The sequence below is a fragment of the Neodiprion pinetum genome, chromosome 6, assembly GCF_021155775.2.
Source record: "Neodiprion pinetum isolate iyNeoPine1 chromosome 6, iyNeoPine1.2, whole genome shotgun sequence".
Lineage (NCBI taxonomy): Eukaryota > Metazoa > Arthropoda > Insecta > Hymenoptera > Diprionidae > Neodiprion > Neodiprion pinetum.
This window is the reverse complement of record NC_060237.1, coordinates 8,194,814-8,216,551: the sequence shown is the minus strand read 5'-3', so window position 1 is coordinate 8,216,551 and position 21,738 is coordinate 8,194,814. Positions and strand designations below refer to the sequence as shown.

At 41.5% G+C, this 21,738-nt stretch overlaps 1 protein-coding gene across 2 annotated transcripts in view; it reads left to right on the top strand.

The window, feature by feature from the left end:
• Nucleotides 1–721: 721 nt before the first annotated feature.
• The window catches only part of LOC124221536 (uncharacterized), a 33,684-nt gene continuing 12,667 nt past the window's right edge, over nucleotides 722–21,738 (top strand). The window contains exons 1-2 of one of the 2 annotated variants that reach the window (XM_046631650.2): nucleotides 722–1,191; nucleotides 21,258–21,524. The gene's annotated coding sequence lies outside the window, so the exon portion shown is untranslated. The remainder of the gene's footprint in view (nucleotides 1,192–21,257; nucleotides 21,525–21,738) is intronic. The other variant, XM_046631649.2, reaches the window with a different exon arrangement.

Sequence of the window (21,738 nt, the reverse complement as noted above, 5' to 3'; positions counted from 1 at the left end):
GTAAATTCCATCTGGCAATGAAAAAGGAGAAAAATAATTCGAACGGGGCCGTAGATAAAAGTGCAGAAATTTCTTTGATATTTCGAAAATAACTATTCACTCGCAAAACCTGTTCGCGGCATCTCTATTAATTTTAATAAATAGTGAAAGATTGGTTCTTAGAATTTATTCCTCAGGTTGTATAAAAAATTAATGTTTGATGTGTTTTTCGACTTGAGACTGTGTACAAAAAAGTATATTTAATAAAACGATCTATCCCAACAATATCAACAGTTTCAAATTTTCTATCCAACAATCTTGAATGCATCGCGTCTAAAACTTTTCTATGCAACTTTTTTTCTACGATTGCATATCCTGAAGGGCTCATCCCCTCACAGCTCATTCGCGTAGGTATAATAATACGACAAATACTCGAATCCGCAAATTTTCTACCATCCGATTCAACTCCTCGGTATAATGATCCAAGTTGAGAAATTAGCCGACTCGCATCACCGGTGGAAAGATAAAATAAAGAAAAACCGTAAGTAAGAACGCGGAGTGTATGAATAAAGAGATATATAGACGCGAAGAGCTGCAGGGGTTGAAAAAGCTCGGGTGGGAAACGATTCTGCGTATATCTGGGCAACGTCGCGCTGGCGCGGGCGAGGCGAGGCGGCTCTAGAGAGCCGAGGGGATGATTCCGCTGGTTCCCCGCGAGGTCCGCAGTGTTTCGAGGGTTGCGGGGACCTCGGCATTCGCAGCCGCCGTGCAGACGCGATGCATAAGCGCGATCGCGTATCTCCTTAGATCCGTTACTTTTGCCTTTCTAAGATAGGTACGTTCCTGAAGTGAGGGGATAGGATAGATTATCATATAATATTTCAGGATGCGGAACGAGTCGAAATTCGTCACCGAATTTCACTTTCGCCTCCGTTTCACCTCGTCCAGAGAGGGTTGAAGTGGTGACCGTGGGGGATTAAATGAGGCAAAGTGAACATGGCATTGTTCGCGGTGTTATACTGAAAATTCAACTTTTCTTCCTGTCGTTTTGAATTTGGATAATTTCTTGTCCTTTCTTTTTTTTTTTTTAAACTTGTTTCCCTCAAAAAGTTATCGTCTTTATTTCTTCCGTTTTTCTTCCATTTTTTTTTTTCCACACATCTCGCGCAACGTTTTATTCCGTGTGAAAATGCCGTACAAGCAGTTATAAAGGTAAGCGAAATGGGTTAGACTTTATTGTTAAACTGGTCAAGTAAGCAGCGGGTATATTTGTAAAACTACCAGCTCCTGCAATCAATAAGACCCGCTTTGTTCGGCTAGGAATATATATCCTTTTACCATGTAACTCTAATGTGTAACACGCCGGCTTTGAGCGCTCTGCACATTTTTTCCTTTTTTTTTTTGTGTGTGTGCAAGGTGTGCACGAACCCTGACCTATATACAGGGTGTCCCTAAATTGCCTCCCACGGACTAGCCACCATGATACCTCGTTAAAATCCAACCGAGAATTTTTTTTCCGGAAGCTCGTCCGACGCGTAGTTTTTGAATTATAAGCGATAGCGCTAGGCCAATCAGAGTGCACCATTTCATCTAGATTTGCCGCCACGGATATTGCTGTTTTGTTCGTCTGGGTGAATTATTATTATTCGTTTACGAATTAAATATCGGCACCTCCCCTCTCTCCCTGTTGTACCCCTTCTCGAGCGCTGACCTCGGTATTGTTGCCGCGGCATACGCTGCCGGCCGCACATCCATGGGCGCACACTTGTGTGTGTAAACAGAAGCGCATCCTCAAGCATAAGGGGTACAGCAGCGAAAAAGGGGAGGTGCCGATATTTAATTCGTAAACAAATAATAATAATTCACCCAGACGAACAAAACAGCAATTTCCGTGGCGGCAAATCTAGATGAAATGGTGCACTCTGATTGGCCTAGCGCTATCGCTTATAATTCAAAAACTATGCGTCGGACGATCTTCCGGAAAAGAAATTCTCGGTTGGATTTTAACGAGGTATTATGCTGGCTAGTCCGTGGGAGGCAATTTAGGGACACCCTGTATACATAGTAAACACGCAGATACACGTATACTTATCAAGTCGCGTGTCGTTCTAACATTTTCCGATCGTCAAGTAATTCTAGTGACACATTTTATAGAAACGTACAGTTGACGACGTATGAAAAAAGAGGATCTAAAGGAAAAGTGTACACAACAAATGCATCTAGCGTATAAAATTGTTATGACTTTGTTTTACACAAAAATTCTTTCTTACAGTATACAACTCATATTGCAATTCGTGTCAAGCTTTATTTTTTGTTGGTACAACCGAGTCTGTCAGCGGTATATAATTTCATGAAAGGCGTGTGAAACGGAGAGTTCGCTTCGACCTGAATACCGAATGACAGCTGGGCTAAACGAACATTGGAAAAATGATTGACTGACCGACAAAAAGACGGTTTGTGATTTTGTGGAAATTAGAGGTGAAGGTATTCAAACTCGTTTCAACTGAATTGTTTTCCGGAAGTAGTCCGAATGCACACGATATATACCTGTGATATTCTCACCCTCTATGGCTGCATGGGCAACAGTTGTTTTGCGCAAAATGCGGACAAGCTGACTCGACTGCGAAACGTCGTAGGTGCAGCTATTATTTCCAGAGCTGCACGTACGGCATTGGCAACTGTACTAGGTGTGCGAGTTTAAGCCCCTCGCTCTCGGTCGAACAACAGTCGAATAACAAATTTCCATTTAGCACATTTGCCTTTTGCTTTTCGAGCTTTTGCCCGCACAGCCACAGATCGGCGAACTGCACAATTACCGAAAAGGATAATCTTCTTTCCGTAAGCGAAAACCCTGCGAAGCCGCGTTCCGTCGCTGATCCGCGACGATCCAAATACCCTGCTTTGCGGGTATGGAAAATCTCTCCGAGTGCAAACAGTTTTGCAAAATTGGAAAAATTGCAGGTATCGTTACACCGTGCAATTAAATCCCGCACTGCACGCCGTTTCCTCGGTAAATCGATTCTCTTCGACCCTCCGGTCTCGAACAGTGACCAAAAGGACATCCGCGATACCGACGAGTAAAAATGAGATTAAAACGAAGACAAAGGGCCGCTCGCCGCCGGGCGAACATTCGATGAGTTGCTAACCGCGGCCGCTGCCAGTGATACAAAGCGTGAATTGCCGGTCTGCTGGTTAGAGATTAGATCGCGATTCGCGCTGATCCATACACCAAAAGGCGGAGGCAAAAGCACGAAAGCTCGGATCGACGCATAACCGATTTTCTCTCAGTTGAGGTACACGGGTCTGCCAAAATACGTGTACGTGATAAAATTACGGAAGATCGATAAATTGGCGAAAATTAACCGGACGATTTCTCGTTTTCCATGGGCATATGATCAGTCGGGCTTATCTTCCCTGATTATAAGCAAATCAGGGTACAAGTAGTAGCAGCTCGGTGCTGCTCGGAGTGGATTTGTACACTGATTTTCCTATAATTAGGGGTCCCTACGGGTCGCATCGCCGAAATAATCCGGTATTATACAAGAGCCGTAGGCACGATTCGTATCATGAAAAATGCAGCAGGCCTGCCTGTGACTGTTTATTCCCGAGTGCCTTTAGCCCCACTCTTTGAAACTTGAGAGGATCAACTCGAGATGAAATTCGCAAGGTTAGGGAATTTCCCGGTTGACAGAGAAAGTGCGCGCATTTCGAACCTCAGTTCTCTGTACGCTTGAAACAGCTGCCGACAAGTGTGGAGAATTTGTGAATAGATCGTGAATTTCATCGATCCGGCCTCCGAAACAGTATTTGATATCGTCTTGAAGTTTAGCCGCTCACCAGTTTTATGGACCATTCGCGGATTATGGCTTCTTACTTCTGTACACTACCTGCGAGGAAAACGAGGGGGGATCGATCTGTTGCCTTACGATTCGAAATAAGAAATCGCAATCACACTGTTGTATTTCCGCGTCTCGCATACAGCTGCAGATGCACGTATTTTACTTCCTCAACATTCTACCACTTTGAAACCCAGCCAATTTAAATGTATTACAAACTTTTCGAATCTCTTTACGGGATTCTCATCCTTATGCCGACTCTCTGTACTCGTCGAATGATTACCGGCAACGTGAACTCTGTTACCAAACTAATGGAAATTAGATTTGTGCAGCTTGATTGATTTTAAAAGAAGCTAATGAATCGATTCTCTGAACATCGTAAATCCGCCATTGACATTTTGTTCAGAGAATTAGCATCGCTTAACATTGACTAATGGGGAAACCGCAGATTCGGTCGTATGGATTGGAGTTTGTCGAAAATTTGATTTCTTTCACGACTTCGCTTGATCAGGAATATCATAAAATATCTTGAATATTGTAATTCGGTAATTTAAAAAAAAATGAGATATGTACAGGATTTCTTGAGATTATCAATCCTACAAAAGCAGCGCTCAAAAATCGCTTGTACCGCACCAAGTTATTTTCTAAACGTGGAGCGGATGTGGAGGATGAAAATTTCGATTTTTTAGATCCTTTGGCCGGATTGTGATTCGAGAAAGAACTTTATACTTCGTTAATATAAACCCGGCAGTTGACAGTTTGTCAAATTCACCGAACACAGTTATTATACCTACGTCATGATAAAACTTTTCAATTTTAATTTTTTCACTTCTCATTCACTAGAATGACAATAAAATAAAGTTTCCGTAGAAAAATATCCGTTAAAATATAATTTCAATATGAGTTTCTTGATTTTCGAAGTGAATAGAATTCCGCCTTCTCGTAAACAGGGAATATAAATAACGATTGAAAGTGGATACACATACACGGTTGTACAACGTGGCTTGTACAAGTCACAGGGTAAATAAACTTTTGCGATATTTTACATCCTTCGTAAAACACGGAATGGCGCGACAGTGTGAAATGGGAATCCGTGCGAGGGGACAACTTCGTAGGTACCTGTACGTATCCATCTTAGGTCCACCCTAACGTTACATGCGTTTGAATAATGCACGAACGGAGGTGGGCGCGTATAGAGATAGGTTTGTGAGTTAAGCTCATAGGTGTTTGACGCCGTTGCTGCAGGGTTATACGTGTTCGAAAGACGGGGCCGAGGCTGAGAGTGGGACAAAACTTGAAGGACCCCATTCCTCCGGCTCTTCCCTGCAGAAAGACGTCGGTGTCTTGTGTTTCGCAAAGTGCCTAAACTTTGCGAGAAGGCGGATATATACATACTCGTTGGGTACGTACATAGACACACGTATACATATGTATACGTATACATGGGTAAGAACGAGTTCGCCAAGAGGAAGCGTATCGTTAGGCACACCCCATTTGCACCGAGTACTTCGTAGGCAAGCGGAGGTACACAGACCCTGCAAGATTCCTCCGGACATTATCTCGACTATCCAGGAGAGCCACCCAGCCAGCCAGGCAAGCCTGCGCCGTCTTTGCAATTTAACCGTTTGCACTCAGCTCAGGCGCCGATTGACGCTTCGCAAAATACAGTCGTATACAACAGCCCGCAAAGCTCCGCTCTGATACGTCTCCGCTCCAAACTCGACAACAAGTCTAGACTTTTCTAGAGGCGAAGCGAAGAGAGAGAGAAAAAGAGAGAGAGAGCGAGGGAGAAAGGGAGCTACAGAATTGCGCGGAAACAATTGAGCCAGAGGAATCGCGATTGCAGCACCACCGGATATCTTGCAGTTTCTATGCCTTTCTCCAACTTGCCAAACGTTTGTTTTTCCCCTTCACGAGCCAGCGAATTCATCCGGACACCTGATGCAGGGTTCAGCGAGGAGGAGGGTAAAACACAGGGGAAAGGGAGGGGAAAGGAACGTTATACTTTGATGAATAATCGTTACGAATCGCAGAAGAACCTCATACATTATGCAGTGCGACATGTGTAAAAGATTCGGATGGACACACGGAAAATAAAACAGCAGGGAATTAACTAAACGATCACCGAACCCTCTGACTTCACCTGTTATTATGTATAATCGTTAGATCCGATGTCACGTTGTATACACATACATGAAAATATCGGTTGCTTGGTATTTTTGGTACGCCGTCTAAGTACAAGGCTCCGAAATTTGGTATCGATCTGAACGAGTTCACGGTTTGGACTGAACAAGAACGAGGTCGGCCAGTGTTGTGGATTAATTGTGCGTGAGAATTCCCGACGCCCAGTGTTCCCTAAAAACTGTGGTTCTATGAAACTATCCTTTTTTCTAGGCTCCGCAGATCCGCTTCCCGAGGATTCCAAAGAGTCTGGTTGATGATCGTGAACCACATCTGAGAGCTTGCAGGTCCCAGGAATTAACGCTGCTCACACGTGACCTGCAGGTGACAAAAGCTCTTTGTGAACCACAATTTCGTCAATTTACGGCCGATACCTTGACCACTTTGAACTCGTCTCTTGGCAACCAAGCTCAAAATATGTGGCCACGAACAACTGATTACGTGTAGAAACACCGGGGTGAGCTTCGTTGGACGATTACGAGTACGCATGGTGAGAAAAGTTGCGTGTTTGAGCAATTAAACTAAACGTACCAACGGGGAACACAAACAAGCCACTCGTTGAATATGCGCGAACGATAAACGGTGAATAAATGTATCTACGTATGCATACCGGGGAGCCGAAAGGGCGCGATGAAAGATTCACTCGTTTCCCAATAGATGCAATTACAGCCGTAGGAGCGAGTGCAGCAATTTCCTAGAATCTAGTGCTTCAATAATATCTCGCTTCTGCAGCACTCGCGAGAGAGGCACAATGCCCCCAATACCACACACACGTGAACCGAATTACCTAAAACTTCCCAGTCAAATTCCAGAAATATCGCGGCATACGACGATAAGTAAAACGTCAGGATTCCTGCGGTCTGGTCCTTTGGTCGAACTTGACAAAGGAGCTTTGCTCCATGGCGAACGCACCAACGTCCGACCGAACTTTGTCTAGGAGTTCATTCCAATCTCCGCCCATCACCACCAACACTCCTCGCTCCTGAACTTTTTCGGGTGTGAAAACCACGGGCTGCTACATGGAAGTGTTACGAACAATGACAAGTAGCACGGGTAGCAAAGGGACGTTTCTTCTTTCATCTTTCGTTCCCCAACGCACATTCGTTACATTGAACTCCGAGTTCGGTTCGTCTGGAATTCTGTAATTACTTCGTGAACTAAAAGGGATGCACCGGTCTCTTAGCGATTGCAATTTTTCGAAAATTTATAGTGGACGTGAAATATCAGGGCTGAATTATTGGCGCAGAGGGTGCGCGTATGCTTGATTTGTAAATTTAACGAAACAAGTTTGAATTCTTATCTTCACTTTGGAACAGGGGACAAAATTAAATCCCTTGTATGCCTTCTCATACGACACCCACAAGCTACTGTTCAATTACAGAGTAAAACAAATAATAAACATGCCAAGATGGAAAAAATCACACTCGTACGAGTTACCCAGCTGAACATCGGATCACCCTGTTCCTGACTTTAATCCGATCATCGTGACGCACTTAACGAATGTGCGTTTATAACTGTCTCAGTGTGAGAAATAAACCGAACATTAGACGCACAACTCGAGGTTGAAACTAAACGTGGGACGTAATTGACTCGATGAAGCATTGATCATGCACCGAGTGAGAGTACCAATTTGCAGTAACTGGAAACGGCATGATCGAGTGGATATCGGGTGACTTTCCTTGACACGTGATGAGGATTTGACCGACACGATTCGTGATCCGGAAGAGTCTAATCGCCCGAGTAGAATATTCCTGGAGACAGTTGAACGGGAATTGGAACGCGGTTCAATTTTGGCCAATCATCGACCGATGGGAAATAGCTCGAAGCTGTGGGTTTTGCGGGGGTCATAATCTTGCCGGTGAACTCTATGTGACAGAGTCACGTGCCTCTCTCTAGGTCCTCTTCTCTGCCGCCTGCGAGGGGCAAGGGAGAGTGGTAATCAGGTTTGCGAAGAGGTGATGCTCCCATCAACGTTCATTGGGTACACTGAGTACCTTTCTCCTCGTCCTCCTGTGATCCTTTGCTGCGCTTTAAGTAGGTCTACGTACAGGCATTATACCTACGTGTGGCCGAGGCACATTTCGCATTACCCACCGCCAACCTTCGACGGAACTGCGGCCTCATCGCCTTTGCCGGCCACTTAATTAACTTAAGCGTGAAATCTGAAGACTGGTAGGTGAGCATCGTGCCAAGTTTTGGCGAATCGGCGGAGTGATTTTCCTCGTATCTTTCATCGCCTGTCTCGTCGTCGACGTTCAAAGGAGAATTTAGGTGGTCTTTTTCTTTTTCTTCGGTAATTGCTTGTCGTCTTTTACTCTCCGCCCTCTTTCATTGTACCATGCGAAAATTAGTCGCTGGGCACTGTAACGTAGAAGCGGACTGATATACATATCATAAAAATACGTTATATCGTCGACCAAATTATTGCTCTATATCAATCCAGGCCAGGGGTTTAGAATCTGCCGAAGCATAATTACTTTGTTGTGGTATATAGATACAGAAACACATTAGTAGCCGAGTATCGTCGTAAACGCCAGAAATATACCGAAAAAATATCGTCAATATCGATCCGCTAAATTTTATCTTCAACGACCAAAGTATTCGTTATACGTATAGACTAAATATGCTCAAAAGAAGTTTCTACGTGGAATGAAAATTTGACTCGCAAGCTTCGAGCCAAGATATCTATGACGCGTACGCGTACAAAATCAGGCAACAAGTCGTGGATTCAAAGCAGATCCGTGCAGTATCGTCGTTGTTAGGATAAATGGGTCACCGAATACGCATATGCTGGGCATTCTATACGAAGCGTATCAGTTACGTCTCGCTACTCCTTTCAGTTTTACATTTGAATAATCCCGAGAGAGTTTGATTATAGAGAGAAATTCATTTCAACATTTGCAATAAAAAAATTTTCGTCAAGAGTACTTTGATATTCGATTGTTTTCTTCGGTTGTTGATAAAATTGCATCGAGATCCCGTTTGTTTCTGTACAAAGAAAATTTCGCCGATTCGTAAGAGCAAAAAAATTCAAAATACCAGACACCGGATAAATCTGTAAAAACTGCAGACCAAGGAAAAGTATCAGAGCTTCTCAAAACTACCTTAATGCGCCAAAAAATTGTTCGAAATCTCGTTATAACGCTATATGTTTGCTAAACACTCACGCAATAAAGGATTACAAGATTTTCGGCGGTAAAAATAATCGATTAATGCGTTAACAACTAGCACAAATTTCCTGTACATTTCCGCGTGAATACCTCCGGGTAAAGTTAATATTGAGCTCGAGGATCGGGCGAAAATACACAAAACCTAAGCAAACATTGCGGGCGTGGTGAACAGGAAGACCATTTCTGAATGTAAAGTAATGCTCGAACAAATAGGCAGGCGGCAAAGTCTTTCCAAATTCTTCATACAAAGGATTCGCCGGCGATTTTCCTCGCAGAATATTTTCCAAGGAGAAGATTTACCGATTGGATCTTCGCATGAAAAACTCCAATAACGCGTATAAAGCAGAGAAACCAACAACAATTTCTGTTTCCGACTGGAGCAAAAAAAAATAAATAAATGAAGCAAATAAATTACAACAATATAACGTCACCCATGTTGAGGTGTATCTATATATATATTTTTTTTTTTTTTTTAAGCCAAGACTTTGTTCCATTGATTTGAGAAAGCTGTAATTCTATTCACCGCTTAGGTACGTATATTATCAACTCTCGTAAGGCTTGAAAGAATTTATTCAAACGATTATGATTATCGGTACAGAGATTGGTTAGTTGGATAACGCGCAGCATCGAGTGCTCGAAAATAAAAGTGGGGTAGGTGTATTTTGAGGGGGTTGTTGGCCGAAATCAATAGAGCTTATTCATCCTTGTAGTACCCGCCCATTCTCTCTTTCTCTCGATTTCTGATATTTCCTTCTTTTTTTTTCCAGCCGGTCTTAACTTGACGAAACACGTAACGCGCAGGACGTTAACGCTTCACTTTAATCAAAACGTTCACCGTACACTCAGCCCAGAAATCCCCTCGTTCTCTCTTCAATCTTTCAGCCCTTTGTTGTAGACCTGGAAGTGTCAACGGTTTCATTCCTGAACGATTGATCTGTTCAGCGAGCCTTCTCGGACCTCTCTCCGTCGGTTAACAATAATACTTGTAATCCTGATGTAAATCATTTACCAAGACCGGTACCGGCTGTTTGAATACCGTCAAATGAACTGGAATTAATTGGAATGTTAATTGATTACTCGAATCACGCTTTACTTCCTTTCCAATAATTCGTCTTCTGATATCCTATCACGATTCATTTGACTCCTAATTGTACTACATCAGCTGACGATGAGAATATCCTTGACTTCAATCTCGCGTTTCATCTTCCGACGATCGAATCGACAGGGAATTAACAAGCTAAGCTTCGGCTGCGACTGGACGACTTTCGTAATTCCTGTTTCAGAAACGTTAATCACAGATCGTATCATCCGGCGTAGATCTCGATTCTGCGGTAACGCACTTTATCGTTAAAGCAGATGAGGTAGAGCGCTGCTGTCTCAGACAACACAGGTTGCGTAGAAACGACCGGTCAATATTTCTTGTAATTGCAACCATCGGTGTGTAAGGTTAAAGTTGCAAGAGCGGGTAGCAAAATATTCTCACAATCGCGTAAAAGTCGTATAAAAGCTTTGCAAAAACGAATTAAAATGTCTTCGAGGTCTCCTTTATTCTCGTCCGAAGCTAAAAATGATCAAACTGACGAGTCTTCTCAACCAGCTCCCGTGAGTTTAATACCAATGTCGATATTTTTCGAGTATCGGAAGCCTTGAGGTACATCCTTCAGCATTCTTCCGGTGAAATCAGCTGGCTGTAAAATTTCGTCAACGAGACTAGATGAGATAATATCCGTCCAGCCTCAAGTTTACGACGTTATCGGACCCCGCTTTAAGGGCTCTTTCCAACTTCTCGGTACCTTTCGGATACCCGCTACTGGTTTATTTATACATAGTCCTCGAGATGTAGGGTATCTACGGCGCACATGTAGGATAAACGCACACATCCGTGTATGTGATACGATACAAACAGCTCGTACGGTCGGATGCTCGACCACAAAACTCGACCAGATGTATATATATTGGAAGTCGAGTGTGTGAGCGGACAGACAAAGAACCCCGGCTTCGGCTTGGTATTGGTTTTCCAGTAACTCCTTGTCAGTCGTTCAAGAGTTGTGCGAACGCGAAGCTTATCAAACCTCACTCTCGTTTCATCCGGTCAACTCATAGCCAATTTTACGCAAATTTACAGGAAACTCTTAGCGTCCGATTAGCTTTACCGATCGCCACCATCCGCGTCTGGAGAAATTATGCAAAAGCTTTGAAACTACGTTCCGTCCTAGGTGTAGCAATAAACGTTGTAACGTTTACACGTTGGTTAGAAATTACAATCACCGTGCAAGTATCCGTCGGTCGATCGATCCGTGGTGCCGTCATTTCATTCGCTGAGGGCGAACCTGTCCAGTGTACAGATATACGCCTACATCTACACCTTCTCCGTGTGTTTCGGGAAATTCTGAACGGTTGCATCCGTCATTTGACAGGTTGACGAATTCATTAGCTCAGGTTTGCGGCAGAACAGCGGCTTCCTGTGCGAAAGATAATGGTTGAAGGAAAAGAGGAGGATGAGGGGTGGTATGAAATATAGTATATGTCTGGATACAAGGTACCGAGCTGCTACAACTCGCGTCCTACTTTTCCGCGGATATACACTTTGATAACTGACAAAGATGTTTCACAACTCCGTGAATCCCCTTCCAGGTTCCTCGTCCATTTTGCAATCTGCTCCACCGCGATGATTTATGTGTTTACAACAAATAATGTGAGTTATTACAGGTATACATGGATTTGTGTTGTCACGGTGAGTAGGCAGATGAACGCCATGCGAATGTTCGCTAAGAAAAAATACAGGGCGGGAGGAAAGTCTTATTTCCGAACGAAAAGAGGGTTTCCAATTGATTCCGGTTGCTAAATAATTAAATTCGTTAGAACGGTTTATCATTTCTTACGACATTCGGAGGGGACGATTTGTTCGCGAAAGCTGTACAAACTCATTTCGAAGGAAATAAATGGCGATTGTTAAACCGTCACAAAGGAGAAGTCACAAGCTGTATCTGTACAAGAGAGCGATTCACGCCACTGATTTACTTATTATTTGCATCGGTAGAGAGTAAGTGCAAGACTCAATTAAAGCATAAACTTGAGAACCTCAAGTAACTGGAAACTTTGTCTCAGAGAGTCAGCATAAATTTTGCAACACGGAGTTTCGACACGAACGTCAAAGGTGGTGTGTACACTTTGAGAAGATTTTTCTTTGCCAACTTTTCGCTCGATCATCAAACTCGATGATATCTTAAAGAAGAATAATCATCTCTGTAAGCAACTAGTTATCAAAATATAAATTGTTCGCATAATATATGTCACACGTATAAGAACCGAAGTCAAGTGACGCCCAAGTTGACCGATCTCTCCTATCCATCTACGCTACTGTAATACAGTTGACAGTTATCGCGCCGAAAACAATGTGAGAGATAAATCTGACGGTGACGTCAAACGGACCTCAAACTCCGTAATCGTTTTCAACTCAGACCAATCTCTGCCGGCAGGTTCCGATGACGCAGGCTTACCCACCGAATTCGGTATCAATGAAGACCTCTGTTTCTGTTCGTCGCTGATTCAAATCGTTTCAACCGAAACCCTCCCCCCCCCCCCCCCCCGCCCCACGAACACTGCGATCTGATGTGGAATAACGAATTGTCTATCAGCCAGCCAATCGGAACGCTACGTCACTTGTTGAATACTATACCCATTATCTAACCACCATTAGCTTTAACTTGGCCTGCGTCATTTAAATGTATTTTAAATTCAATCGATAAATGTACCACGCCCATGTAACGCACGTGAGATTTAGTCGATACTTCGTTGTAAGTCTCTGACCTCGTGAACTTTCGAACTGAATTTATCCCGCACCAGTACTTTATAATACAATATACAATTGTGTGCTTGCTAACTTCGCATTTGACAAGAAGAGAGCATCAAAGATGCTGTTGAAACTTTTAAGAATGTTTCCTTCGCACAAAATATAGAACTTCTGATGTCTAGTTTAATCCATTGAGCCTTCCTTTGTTCGATTCTCGATACATCAGGTCAATGAAAATTTGCAGTTTATACTTGACATGGCTTTGAAATAATAATATATCCGTTTACACTTGAATCAACGATAACCAGTCATCGAAACTTTAAGAGATGACTATTAACATTAATATTTCAGTAAAAATTACATAACAGGTTTCGTTTACGAGAAATCTTTTCAAAAGATAGGAACTTCTTTTCCGAAGATTTGAACGTTCTTGGAGAATTTGAAATTAAATGAACTATTAACCAGAAACCTTACAAGAACTGAGCTGTCTTCCAAAATAATGGTGTCTCACGTATATTTTTCACGACCATTATAAATTGTTGATGATCGTTGAACTACAATTATTCAGAGAGAATATTGAATACTTTTATTCGTACATCGTTGTTTTCTTAGTTCAAAAACAATAGCGTATTCCCATTTGTCAAAAGCTCATAGTACCCGTCTTCTTGATTCAATGAGATCCAATTGCAACTCCCATTTAAAAACTTTCCTCGCAGGGGACGATACATACCGTGGTTTTTTCTGCCACGCAAATTCTGGCATCACATTTATCACGAACATGATATCCGCCTAGTTAAATTCAAGTGTATACTTTTGCTTTTATGTCTACCATAAAGTAGAGAATTAATGCGTAGATTTTCACGGAGGGCGTCACCGATAACCAAGCTCAAGAACGCGGCATGAGATCGCAAAATTATATCACACATATATATCGGGTGGTTTGGTATCGTTAATGTCCTTTGTAAGGCAGGACGTGTAACATGTTTTAAAAATCCATTAACCTGGTCGCTGCGTGCTGAGAAGATGACAATTTTTCACCGTGAAACCGTCATCAGATTTCAACGAAAGAAGTAGAGGCTTTATATGCGACAATAGAAGGGCGGCGAGTGGATGATGCGTTCAGACTTAGAATAGGCGCGTTGTAATCGGATTTTACTTATTTTTCACTTATTCGAATTGAACGGCAGGAGAAACCGGCGGAGTTAATGTCCGAACTCGTCAACTCCCGTCGAAGATGACGAGGTGCTTAAGTTTAATAGAATATCTTTAAAGCTGTAACATCTCCGCTGCGGGACTTTTAAATCGTTATCCGAATCGAATCTGTCAAAGGTTGGTAAGCGATCGACGCTGCAGAGATAAAGGATGTATTTTACGTTGGCAAAAAGTTTGTTGAAACGGAACGATATAGTTGGATGGAAACTTTTTTTTTACGCACATTATAGCAGCGCAGTGCAATTTCTGTAAAATATTGGCAAGTGAAAATGGACGAGTAAGAAGAAAAAAAAATACGAAATATTTGCAGGATTGACTGAAACTTCGGAAGAAACGTAGGATGGAAATTTGGCGAATTTTATTAGTTTTGCTAGTTTTGAGCCTGGGGAAGAATCGTCGAGGAGGGCAAAGCGGCGAACTTGTCGAGGTTGCAGGAAGTTTATTTTAAAGCTTTGTTAAAACCGTAGGAGGAGGGGATTTCTCTTGTGCATTATATAGGCAGACAGGTATGTATATTTATGATAAATAGAGGATTTTAAACAAACTCGCGCGACAAAGCCTGATTGTTATAAATGGTCTTGACGCAACGGAAAAGCAATTGCCCACCGAGGCAAGGAAGGTAAGATGGGCCGAAGACTAAACATTCCCTGCTCAAGGGGACAGGGAAATATGAAATAAGGCTTCTCGGGGGTTAACTTGGGTTAAATCTTCCAACTTGCGGTTCGATATTTTATAAAATTCATTTATCTTGCACCTGGACGAATGCGCGAAACACGGGTGGAGAAATAAGTTTGAAAATTGTGCCTGCGCATGTCAAGCGTGCAATTAACTCCATGTTAATTATAGCCAAGTCGCTCAAGCGCCGCATCAACTGCATCGACGACAAGTTCTCCTTACTCAGAATTTGAAAACAAGTATCTGGTGTTTGTTTACCTGGGAATTATACGATTCGTGCACGTTGGTAATTAGCGAGTTAAATCATTCTTCGTGATATTCTAATTAGTAGAAAATAACAACAACAAATTGCGCGAGGTTCACTGGGATTGAAATCAATATATTAAAAGCTCGAAGAACTTCGTATTTTATTACACTTACTGTCACGTGTAATTATTCTGATCAATAGTGAAGAAATGATAAGAAATGTACCGGTATCATTTTGTGCATTTTTTTCGAGATGGTTGGTCAGCCGGAATTCGATACTTTTTGTTAATTTTATTACACAGTCGTCGTGCCTTGAGTATTCGGTAAATTATTACGTTTGTAAGTCACGAAGTCCTCTTTAGAAATATGAAAGCAGAAAATACTGGAATTATAAACGAAAGCTTGAATACCGGGCTTCGTTTCGATTCGCTAGAAAATTATTAATAATCCAGTAGATTCAAATTCACTCTATGATGGCTATTGTTATTCGGAAAACAGTTTTCTCTAAATGCACTGGATCATTTTTTTTTTTTTGATCATATTGATATCGTTGAATATTTAATTTTAAAGCATCGCAGCGATATCGATTACAATCAACAAATGGATATATTCAAATGACTAATAAAAAACGTGGTAATCTGTTTCGGTGATTTTGTAAAAAATATTCGTATAATAAAATCATAAAAATGAACCATCATATAATGGTGAAATCGAACGAATCTATCAAATTTTTATCAATCATCAAGCGAATTGAAATAAAGCATCGACATCCAAGCTTTTCTTTAATATAAAAAGAATAAATAGTCTCGATTTTCAACAGGCCAACCTCCTCAACAGAACCATACCGTTAATCGAGCAACAATTCACCTCATTTCGTGCACAACTCAGCAGCCCTCTATTTCAATAACAAAAGTACAAAGATTTTGGGCCCTGCCTCTTTCTTACCATTCATTCTATGTGGGTGCAAACACGTAATAAACGCATTCGGTTATGAATATACAAGACACCTATAGCGGGTGTCCGATTATATCTATACGTAGTTCTATGCAGTACAGTCCGCAGTATGCCAGCGACTAGAAGCTCCGGATTGCGCCCTTCCGCCCCCGCCATTCGCCCGATCGGGGGGGAGGGAGGTGGGGGAGAGGCAGGCAACCCCCACCCACTGGGGGATGAGTCGAGAATGCGGCAGGCTCTGCATACCGTGCAAGCCTAGGCCATATTAAACCCATCTAGAGGGTGGACGGTTGGTAATAGAAGTTGTGGAGAAGCACGGATGTGGAGGATAAAGCGTCGTTTTTCTCTCCATCGCAAGCACCTGCGCACGCATGCTTTTTTTCATATATTTTTCTTCATCCTGCGCATACATTCATGTATGTACGTGCCTACTTTCGGATATGTGCACGAAGAATAACTCCGAAGTGAAGTGAAGTTCTTTTCCACCCTCTTTTACATGTACGAACTTTAATGCTAAACTTTAGACACGAATTATTTCACGGTATATTATTACGGATTGTCGCTGAACGACATATCGATTATCGCACAGCTTCGGTTCAGATATGTCTAATCACAGCGTTGATCACGCACGCTGTTGAAATGTTCGTGAAAATTACAAGGGGCTGAATAGAAAAGGGACAGCATTGTCTCGCACTTATATTTTGAGTTTTTTTGTGAGGGGGGTCAAAGAGCAGAATGGCCTCATAATGGAAGAGTGGCGATGACCAATATTGTGGTAATTGTGGGGAATTTCAAAATGCAAAAAGACGAACTACCTATAAAAAAAGTCAGATTGTAGAAATGAAAAAACTTCTAAGTATGGAAAGGCAAAATATAGAATCTTCAGATTTTCTGCATTGACTGTATTTTTACTGACTTTGACCTGACTTTCTGTATTTTAAAATTGTATTGATAACGCTACTCTACTATAGTGTTGCCAGTCTATTTCTTGATTCCAACCATTTTTTTAATAACATTATTCAAGGAATTTGTGCATTAATTCACTTATTTCATGTCCATCAGCCGCCAAAAACTAATCCCTTCAGCGTAAACAAGCCTTGATATTTAAAAAATGAACACACCTATAGGTCCAAAATTTCATTACTCTTCCATTATCTTGATGATAGTAGATAAAATTATCGAACGATGTCTTGTCGGGTACGAGCCTACAAAGCATCCCGCAAAAATTTTTTCTTTCGAAAATGATAAAAAACGCTTTGCTTCGTGTTCCTCGTTAGTCTGAAAATTGTGTTTTTTAAAAATTTTTATTCGATCCTTTTTCACATTTAATTCCCAAATTCATAGTAGTAAAATAGGTTTTTTTTTTTTAACACCGTAGAACGCAAACGACGTACAACAACTTTCGATGTTGGAAAATTCAATTACTTCATATTACCGATTACACGAAAAAATCTCAAAAAAAAGTACCGCAATATTAAACAGTTTAGTCAAGATATGTATGTTAGACTGATTAATCAATGTCAATGTAATCATTATCATGAGCTTGTTTCGTTTTTCATTCATACCCAATTATCATTTAACAAAATAATTTATTACCCGTTGTTGGCAGACCTAAATAATAAAATTCCGCAGCATGTATTGATAAATTTCCTCTCTAGGCCGTCACTCGTTGCTTACGTGATATTATTACCTGTGTCGAGGTAAATGCCCATTAATCATTTTTCAATCACACGTCATATTCGTTTCGCCCCACGCGTCATTACAGCTCGCTGACTACAATTGGGATGCGAAATACGAAGTACTCCAATCAAGTCCGCAATAACACGCAATGCGGAGGGTAATTTCATTGTGAGTAAAAATCTCGGTATACGCCTTGTTTATTTTTTCACGATACATTTTTCGTTTTCAATTTTGATTAACGAAATTTTCTTGTCTATTTTATTTTATTTCTTTCATTTTTATACAATAACGACGTCAGCATATACGCCGAAATTCCGAACCTGTACAAAACCGTAACAGTATTCAAAAATGATTATACATAAAAGTGTCAAAGTTCATAGGATCCAAGAAAATCGAAACCTCGGATATTTCGATTGTGATCTGAATCCCGGAAGGCGGTAGATGATTCAAGAATATACAAACCTGAGGGAAAATTCCGCATGAAACCGGAAGGGGTGTTGATGTGAAAGGGGAAAAACGGGAGGTATACGAAATGTTTCCCCAACACCTTGGGTAATATCGCAAGGAGAGGTATAACAAAATTTTCAGATTTATACGGTAAACCGAATACGTGCAAAGGTCTTTCCAGTTGCAAATGTTCGTTGCTTCGGGCACTGTGCGCCATGTGGCACGTAGCCAAAAAATTCTTTCCTTTTTTTTTCCACCCCAACGTTTTTTTGCTATTGCTATTGCCGCTTCCGGGATTTTTTTTTTTTTTGTTTTGTTTTTTTTTTGTCTGTTTCTTAGCTTTCTTCATATTCTCTACTTGTATTATTTAATTCTTATTTTTCACTATTTTCTACCCGCTCAGTCGCGCCATTCCATCAGCTAAAACCTCCCTCTGGCTTCGTTTTATTAATTTTTTTTCTTCGTCTATTCTTTGCTTAGTTTCAATCGAGTCCCGAGCTAAGCAATTCTCTTTGCATATATTTTCATCCGTCTCCCGATCATGCAATCAGCCGAAATGTACACTTTCACACAAAATTTATCCGCCCTGAGTAGCGAAATATGCGAAGTGCATTTTGCGATGTGACGAAAAAAATGTTGCTTCCTTATTAAAAACGATAGAAAAATAATATCGTCTCGAACAATTGGAAGGGATCGATATCCGTTGGCGAAGAAAAACGTAAAGAAAAAAAAAAAAAAATTAATAACACCGACCGAATTATCACCGCAGCTTCATGAATTACAAATTCCTCAGAGAGCTGTCGGGCGCAAAAACGGCATAAAACCGATTTCTACCTAACGACGAACGTCGCCTTGACACAGCTAGGCTAATCAGGACTGACCCAGTTAAGGTCAAGTATTCTCGTATCTCACGCTGTATAGGTGAGCATAATGCACGTATCTAACATTTCTCAGAAGCTCCGAAGCTTCTATACCCGCAGCATCACCTTGGTTACATGCGGGGATTCCCGGCGGCGGCTTAAGCTTGGTGGAATTTGAACCCTGTGTACACAACTCAAAAGATCAAAGACCGGAATGTAATTTGCTAGCAGATAATCTTCCGCCATTATCCGCGATAATGAATTTCAATATTACAGGAGAATCGTTCGTTAGTCTATAATTGCATAATCGATGAACCGTGGGAGAAAATCACGCAACGTCTTTTTGCGAGTGAAAGCGAGACGCGGAAGTAAAAAAACTTGGAATGCAAGAATGAGTCGGGTATGCTTTTCACCGAGGGATATATTTAACCGGTTGATACCGCGCACCTACCTACCCTCTTATAATAGAAGAACGATGACGCAAAAAGATGGCGGGGAAAGCCTCGGGCTCTCGAGTCTTATATATACACACCACTAATTGGAACCATTGTGGCTGAGAGTTGAAAAACCAGTCCACGCTAACCATCGAACTCGGTATTTCACCACTCGCAGCAAAGATTTCAATCCCACTTCTTTGTTCTCAGAACCCTGATATCTGCAAGTGCACCGACCCGTCCGAAAATTCTTCTCACTCTTGGCAAATATTCGTCAAAGACGAGAAACGAAAAACTAAAAGTGCAGACTGAGTCAAACCTCCCAAAAACTTTTTTAATCTGTTACAACGAGTCCCGAATTTGCAGAAGGAATCTGCTGGATTCCCATGTTGTGAATTGTCGTCAAACTTAAGGGGTTAAATGCGGTTGTCACGGGCAAAATTCAAGATTTTTTTTTCATTCATAATTCAAATGCTTTTTTTCATCGTAAACCGAGCGTGATTTCACGGTACAATTTGTATAATTGTTTTTGTCAAAACGTGTTTAAACATTATCGAAATACATCAATTCTCTGAAAAAAGAAATTTTCTCACGGTAATAACAATAACTTGAAAACGTCTTATATGTATCATACGAGAAAAATGCTGTTTGAACGAAGGATTTTATTTTTTATGAAAACTTGCTGTTTTATTAAAAGGAAAAACCAGAATGTCACAAGACGAAAATAGTGATTTTTAAGTATAATAAAACCACTGCAGTTTTGGTAAAAATCGAAATTTCGAAAAATACTTTATTCAATCAGCAGATGTTGACGTCTTATGACAGAATAATTTCTTTCGTATATTTCAGATAAGATGTTCCGAAGCTATCATAGTAACCGCAGAAGAGAAAAACTCTTTGTAGAGAAATATATCATGATAAAAAAAAAAAATTATCTATTAAGTTTAATAATTGTAGTATAAAATCAGGCTCTGTTTTCGATTCCAAAATGCAAATAAAATTCTTGAATTTCGCCAGTGACAACTGCACACAACCCCGTAATAATAGAGAGAAGGAAGATCTCGTTAAGTTTGTCAAATACCAACCTTTCCCATCTTTTCCATACGGCTTTTGGCTCTTGATCCTACATTGCGAGTACACAGGTATACATCACTACGTTATTACACGCGTATACCGAGATAATTATAATTATTTGTCTGGTGAAAAGGACCGTAGGATTCAAAGGAATTCATTCCCTCGAAGGATCGGAGGGAGCAAGGCTATAAGGCTTGAGGTTTTTCAAGCCGGCACCTATACGCAGTTTCAGCGATTTCCCCGGACCGCGACTTGACTCGTTCACTTTTCGGTGCCATCTTCCTCGCAACGATTCACCCCGAAAAGGTGCTTGCCGCGCAGAATGAAAGAAAGCAATCGACTTGCTCGTGATCCCCGTAACTTGACCGACTGCCTTCCGTTATTTGCCTACACAATTGAAACGTGGAATAAATTGTGGGTGGTTGAAACGTATCAGCGACGCTGCGGCTGAGCTGCTGAATTAGTAAAATTTAAAATGAGGCCCTGAAGACTCTTGCAAGGTTTCTTACATTATTTTTCTTCTATTTTTCGATACAAAATCACATCCGAAATTTCAACTGCCATAACAGTTCGGTCCTTTTTTTCCTCACGTAAGTACGCAATTTTTTTTATCGATGATAAGAAAATTTTGGAGCTGTGAAGAAAATGTGTAATGAAATTAAAAAAAAAAAAAATGTTTTCTCTTTTCTTTCCACGCATAACATCAAACGCGGAAGCGAGAGTACCTGACGTAGGCTTAAGGCAGATTCGCGCGCGTATGTGAAGAAGGTTAAATAGGATTAAGGATCCTTTCACAGCGGCGCTCTTTACTGCCCCGAAGTAGGATTACTCATCGTAATTGTAGGCGCGATGGCGAATCTCTCCTCAGCTCATCGTCGATGCTGTACACGTGTACCATGCGTGTATACACGACGTACACCTACACGCGAAAATCAAAGGAGGGTCTGGACAAAAAACGAAGAGGGCACAAATTGGGAGAAAAAGTAAGAGTCGATCCTCCGAACCGTGCAGACGAGAGCCTCGGGACAGGTTGATATAGACGGTGAGGTGTTGGAGGTGGAGGAGGTGGAGAAGGTGGAGGAGGAGGTCGGGAGGTTGACGACTTTCCTCCCGAAGAACCAGCCATCTCGCCTAAGACATTTCGAACGTGACATTCAGCGTCGTAATCGTCGTCTTCTTACTCGGCTCCGCTTCTTA